Below are 7208 nucleotides of genomic sequence, written 5' to 3' on the forward strand. Positions count from 1 at the left end.
TATTTTGTGATATTCTCTATGCTTTGTAGCATACTTGTTTATACCCATGTTGCTTTTATAGGCTTTTATGGTTTGTGTCATGCATATGCAGTACCTTGATTATGCAGCCATTATGCTTGTGTACTTGATGTTTAATGTCATACATTTTACTTTAGTACATCACTCTTGTGCCCTTGTAGGATTGTTCCTAGATGCATATACGTTCTATGCATTGGTTGAGTGATGAACACTCTTGTGCCCTAGTAGGATTTTTCCTAGATGCAAATACTTCGTGTATTTTGCATTGGTTGAGTGTTGGATTTGCAAATGATACTCTTCAAATGAGCTTATCATCTTTCCTGTCCGGATGTTCATTCCTTGTGTGAATGAGCATAGTGATTACTGTTGTATAGTGATTGCTTGTTTGATCTTGCCATGGTCTATTGTTTTTATTCCATTTTGCTTGATCACATTATATTTGCTTCATATGCATTTCAAGTTTTCTGCATACAATGATATTATTGTGTTACTGAGTTTCAGGAGATACTTGTTCATATGTTTCAAGAGCTTACGAGAATCTAGAATTAGGTGTGAGTGAGTTTTGCCTTTGTTCCCATACTCACGTTTAAGTCAAGAGTCTGTTTTAGGGTTTTGTCACGGAATAGTCAAAGGAGGAGATTGTAAAGTTGTTATTTACAACTATGTATTTTGTTGGCTTTTTATTACGTGCCAAATTTGATTGTAATTATTATCAATCGTTTATACCCTGTATCTATTGTGGGATTTGTTGTAAGGGTTGTGTGATAGAGAGAGAGTGTGAAGACTCAAGCATTTGAAGGCTGAAGAATTCTCACGGGTATGTCGCGACCTAGCTTCCCGCGAAGTGAATCATGTGCCTTGCACATGCTGGAATGTGAAGAGTCAGGCCAAGTGAAGACAGCTGTGTCTCGCAAGTATCTCGCGGGTAAGGCCTTCCCGCGAGACACCCACGAGGCAATCTGTTCTGCCAGCCTGTACTGAATGACTCACACTTTCTGTGCCTATCCTATATATACCCTTATTACCCACAAATGTGTAGGAATGCTTCAGAGAGAAAACCCTAGACAAACACATTGAGAATTAGAGATTGTCATCCCTACCTTTCTCTATACACTTGCTTGTGGTATTTCCTCAACTCTTCCCTCTCCATTTCCATACCATTGAAAGGTTGATAGCCCAAACACTTGTCACACCCTTTGAGAGTGTTGTGTGACGTTTTGGTGCTGCTGGGAAGCATTGGAAGAAGCCAAGGATGGCAGATGCAACATGAAGCTTGTTGCGGGATCCGAGAGCTAGACAAGACACGGTTCTGAGAAGCCTTGTTGGAGTAGGAGCTTGGAGGGCTTAGGTACATCGGGTAGATTAGGCTTGGAGGGTCTCTTGCTAACCCATGTATCCCAACTGATTGTCTAGTGGATTGATTTCCGCTTGGAGGGCGGCAATGAGATTTCTCCGAGTTCTTTGGTTTCCTCTTCGATAACACGTCTCAGTGTTATCTGTGTTTGTATCCTTCTTCCCTACTCTTGTTTATTTCATTTTTACTGTTGTGTTGCTTTAAATATGATTTAGAGTAGTTGTCTTGCTTATACGCTTGTGTTTACACTATTTCGCACTTAGTATTAAGTTAGAGTAAAATCAACCAAGCCGTAATTTTAATTGGGGGGTCTAAATTGCTCTTGTGTTTTCAACACATTTTCGAGCTTTCAATATATACATACATCATGCACAATGCAAGCACACAGAGTAGGAAAGTAAATGCCTACATCCCTAAAGCGTGGCCTAAAATATAGGTGTAGAAAAGTAAACAGGGGCTGCCATGCTTTAAAGATGAGGGCGAATGGTACATGGCATGATATACCTAATACAAACAAACTAAGAGAGAAAGTGGTTTGGGGGGGGGGGGGGGGGGGGGGGAGGAGGGAAGGAGGTTTAAAAGAGTACATAGCCAAATGGGAAAAGCTAGACCCCTAAACCTACTAAACATAGCTGTTTGGCTTATATCGACATGCTTGCATCCTTGTCCCCTTTGCTTGCGCCTAGAAGATCGTGCTCTAGCTCTATGTGTTCTCGTTCCGTGTGTGTACATGCAAAGGCAAGAACAAGAAACCAGCAGACAAGCAAATGGAAGGAAAAGGTTCAAAGAGCATACGAAGAGGAATAAAATAGATAAGCTTGATAGGCATGACAAGCATAGCATATGACAGAAGACATGACGAGCCATAAGATAAACGAACAAACTAGAAAGCAAGAAGGCAAACAAGCAAGCAAGCAAACAAAAGGAAGGTAAACAGGCATGCAAGCAAACAAAAGGANCAAGCTTATTATCAAACAATTAATGTGCAGAACATGAGCATAAGCCAAACACAGAATTGATAAACAATCTAAGCCAATTATAATCACATCCACAACAGAAAATAAATGGCAAAGATAAAGGAAGAAAGATGCAAACACAAGGACAACACGCGATGTGTTATCGAAGAGGAAACCGATGCCCTCGGCGTAAAACCTCTCGCTGCCCTCCAAGTGATAAATAATCCACTAGAAAATGTAGTTGGGATATATGAATAGTAATAGACCCTCCAAGCCTAATCTACCTAGGTACCTAAGCCCTCCAAGCTTCTTGCTCCAACGAGGTTGCGCCGAACCTTTTTCTTCTCTAACTTACCGAATTTTGCTATAGCCCATAGCATCAACCAATAACCATTGGTCTCTTCCAAACTGCTTCCCTTAGCACCAAAAGACCTTCTCACAGATGTGGGTGTGGTGAGAAAAGGATTTGGTCAAGAACCTCTCAATGATGTATCAATGGAAAGGAAGAAAGTAGAGGAATTTGAAGAGTCTCTTAGTGAAGATTGGGGATGAGTCAATCTTGTTTTTCTCTAGGGTTTCTCTCTTAAAATTCTCTCTGGAAGCTCTCTACATTTCGTGGGTATAAGGGTCTATATATAGTAGGGTGAGAAAGGACTACGAAGAGTCAGTTTTCCCAAATAAGGCAGGTTAGTGGCTTAGCCTCTTGACTTGATTGAGTCGCGAGTTCAAGCCGCAAGTTAACTGCATTGCCAGTCTAGATATTTTGTCCTGTAATGCACTAGCTGGCATAACACTTCAGCTTCCCGCATGCTTGACATGTGACCCTCTTCTGGCGGCTTGCCACCCGCGAGTTCCAGTCGTGAGTCCCTACTTCTTTGCACAATGAGGAACATTTCTTCACACTCTCTCACACACTACCCTTACATGAATCCCACCTAAATACAAGGTTTCTAAGTGCTGAAATACAAGCAAATTGGCACGGAATAAAGCTAACAAGATGGTTGATAAAATTCATCCTTACATGACACTTTTGGCGACCCTTCGCCTTCCACCCAACCAGCGACTCTTTGCCTCCCACCTATCCGGCGACCCTTCGTCTTCCACCCAACCGGCGACCCCAAACGTCTAATGGGTTTTTTTTTTTTTTTTTTTTTTTAAATCTTTTGAGTTAATTTTTGTTTAATGATTCTATTTCCTTTGGGTATTTTTTTGTTTGATACAGTAATGGGTATATGCATTTTTGTTTAGTTTGGGTATTTGATATTTACTATGTAATGGTTGTGAAGAAAGTTTCTTATATATGAACTTATCAATTGCTATAATTCTTTTAGATTTCTATGGTTCCTATTGTTTGGATGATTTTAGTTTTGGATCCTCACTCTCTTGGTTTGGTTTCCACATTGATACCAGTGTTAGATATATGTAGTGTACAAGTGAAGGTGTAAACTTTGTTACCTAATTCTAATGACTTTATGTCAATTATCTACTTATTATTTATTATGTGAATCTATGGTATTCTAGATTGAGAGTCATCTTTTTATTGAAATTCTTGCATTGTCTCCATCAAGAGGTAAAGTTTCACTGTTCTATGTGTTGCATGCAGGTGAAATCCTATTGATACATAGAATGTGTTGATGAATGCAGCCATTAGATCATTGGGAGGCTTATCAAATGTTGGGTGTGGGCCCTTGGCAACTTAACTCCATGTTTTGTGTATATTTGTGTGTGCAATGTATATTTATTAAGTATTAATATAGACTTGTGCATTCATGAATAGGATAGAAGTTTATCTAAGTAGCTTATAGACTTAGATGTTATAATACATTATGCATGAGTTGTCCTTTTTTTACTAAAGTATCATTCATCTTTAAGAAGAAGTTCGGTATTGTAAAAGGACTTGGCATGAGACCTTCCTCTTCTCTAGTAGCCACCACCTCCTCTAATTCATCGGTAGAGTATATCCAACAGTTAGAAAATGAGATAATTGAGCTCAAAGAGGCAAGAGCTAGAGATCAAGAGGAGCGAGCTAAGGACCAAGATGCATGAACTAAGCAAGATGAGGTCCAAAAGGATATTCTTAACTTTTTGAGGAGCAAGGGTTATGATGATGCTCTTACTTATAGGGGTGGTTCAACTTCAAGTTAAAACACTTTTTGGTTAGTACTTTATTTGCTTTTTACAACTTATACATTAGGAGTTGTGATTTTAATTTATTGGTGTGTTTACTCTTAATGCATTGTTAGAAATGTTTCTTATAACATAGTTAATGTTTTTACTTTACGATTTTAACGAAGTATTGTTTTTATATTTGTGCAGATTTCTTATTGGTGGCTTTTAGGGGATTTACTTTTGGCATTACTTGAAGACATATGACGACATCTTCCATTAGTTCTAAAATAGGGTTTAGGTAGAGTTATTGTATGTATTGCAAACAATTATTGTATGGAAGGAGTTTGAATTGGATACTTGTTTTATTTTTTACTTATGGAATGTATGGATCTTTTTTTATAAATGTGTTGTTGAAATAAATGTGTTATTCAAATGTGAGGTTTTAATAATGTAATGACAGGTTACAAGTTAATATCAAAGCCATGAAAAAAATAAAAACAGAAAATAAGTTTTAGTAACGAATTTTTTCATCACAAATATAGCAACAAAAAATTGTTTTAGTGACGAAAATTTCGTCACTAAATATAGCAAAATTTTGTAAGAAATGGTTTTAGTGGCAAAAATTTTCGTAACTATATGTTCCTGGATTTTCTTAAAAATAGTTTTAGTGATGAATTTTTTCGTCACTATATGTACCCGAACATAGTTTTAGTGACGAAATTATTCATCACTAAATATGATTTAGTTATCTATTTTTTATTTAAATATTTTTTCTTTATTATTTTTTAATTTTTTAAAATTTTTCTTTATTAATAGGAGAGAGAGAAAATAATAAAATAGTAATACCTAAATTTTTAGCCTTAACCTTGTTTTTCTAAAATAGGACATTACTGTAACGTGTGCCAAATTTATTTGGCATTTGACACATCTCATAAGAATGGTTTTAGTATGCCAAATGTTAAACATTTAGCATTTGGCACAGTGATGCCAATGCTTATGTTAAAACTTAAAGAGATGGTGTTTTTCAATTCATTCTTGAGTCTTAACTCTTCAACTATTCACTGAAGTCTCTCAGTCTCCAAGGCTGTAGAAGTTTAGTCCCTTTCGCGAAGGAGAGTTTGTGTGGTGTAGTGTCCTTTAGGAGTATCAAGTATACTCTTAAAGCTAGTGGTATTTTCTTGTGGGGCTTTTGTGGGAAACAGCAACTTGTATACCTATCGGTGTAGGCAATTTTGACTGACTAGTAATGGAGCAACTAACAGAGAGTTGGAATAATATGTCTCTGTCGGAGAAAGAGCAAATCGAGTTCATCCTTCTTGAAGACCATCGGAAAGGTGAATTTATCATTGCGCTAAAATTCCTAACTTCCTGTTTTCTTCAGATGGAAGTAGTTGCAAGGACTTTCAAGCAATTGTGGAGGACGAATAGGGGGTTTAAGATCCAAAACCAAGGAAACAACTTAGTCCAATTTGTGTTTAGCAGTCTGGCGAAAGTAGACAAAATTCTGAAGAGTCAACCATGGAGTTTCGATAAACATCTGATTGTCATGCAACACTATATGAATGATACTCTAGTTAAGGACCTTGCCTTTGATAAAGTTCCTTTTTGGCTACAGGTTCACGACATCCCAATTAGCTTTCAAACAAGAAAGGTGGTAGAGAAACTTTATGAAACAGCGGGTGAAATTCAGAGATCAAATGGAGCAACGGATGATGATGGGGGGTAGTTTTTTTCAAGTACGAGTGATGTTGACGTAACAAGCCCTTTGTGTAGAGGCAGGGTAATCACCCTACCTATCGAGAAAAAACATTGGATAAAATTCAAAAAATTGCACTTGCCAAGCATATGCTATTGGTGTGGGCATTTGGACCACGAAAATAGGGATTGTGATCTATAGATTCAGAGCAATGGATCTCTAAAGATAGACCAACAACAATTTAGTTCTTTCCTTCGAGCTCCGCCATACAAGTCATCTAGTAGAGACATGATTTACGTGCCGGGGTACTACGAGGAAAAAAGCAGCAAAGCCAGGGAGAAAAAAGCAAAGATGGCAACTCACATGACGGCAAGGGTAGTTTCAGCTGCACCACCACCAGGTCAGGTGGTACCTGAGAAGGAAACTAAGAAGATAGGAGGGAGTATTAACTCCAGTCCGATGGAATTGAATGCAGAAATTAATGAGGAAGAGGGGTATGTTGAGGAGGGGTTTCAGATGGGTGACAATTATAATCCGAGCTTTAAGGAGGATTTAATGTCTCATCATAATTATGCCTTAGCATCAGAATCAGTCTTAGTTCAGAATTTGAATATAGCTAGTCCAGATAAGGAAACATCATGTGAGGTAAATGGTTGTCCTATTATCATGGAAGTAAAGGCTGGAGAATCACAATTCAATGCAAATTCAATTCCCTCATCAAGTAATCAACGTCTAGCACCAATTAATGAGAAAACCCTAGCCGCCTCACCTCAAGGAATGGTGCTTCATAGTTTGGACAATCAGGATGAAATCCAATCCCCTCAATCTATGGCTGAAAATCTAGGGCAACACCATAGTCTCAGAACATGGAAACGTGTAATGAGACAAGGCAACAATGAAGTACCTGCTAGCAAATCCAAATCTGAGAAGAAGAGAAAGTCAAGCTTCAATCCAATTGATGATCCATATCTCCCCAACAAACGTCTTCAGGTCCCTCTTGATTTTGATGACATCTCAAGCACAATGGTGGAGGCTGCAATGCAACCCTGCCAAGAGCCATGTGTCTTTTGGTGTG

General features: G+C 38.1%; 1 long non-coding RNA gene across 1 annotated transcript; it reads left to right on the forward strand.

Annotated features, from left to right (window-relative positions):
* The first annotated feature begins 4276 nt into the window (after nt 1-4276).
* LOC136062501 (uncharacterized) lies at nt 4277-4886 on the forward strand. The gene is made up of 2 exons (XR_010624224.1): nt 4277-4484; nt 4645-4886. It is a non-coding gene; the product is annotated as an uncharacterized LOC136062501 (long non-coding RNA).
* The last annotated feature ends 2322 nt before the right edge of the window (nt 4887-7208 follow it).

Source organism: Quercus suber, unplaced genomic scaffold (genome assembly GCF_002906115.3).
Source record: "Quercus suber isolate HL8 unplaced genomic scaffold, Cork oak 2.0 scaffold_421, whole genome shotgun sequence".
Classification (NCBI taxonomy): domain Eukaryota; kingdom Viridiplantae; phylum Streptophyta; class Magnoliopsida; order Fagales; family Fagaceae; genus Quercus; species Quercus suber.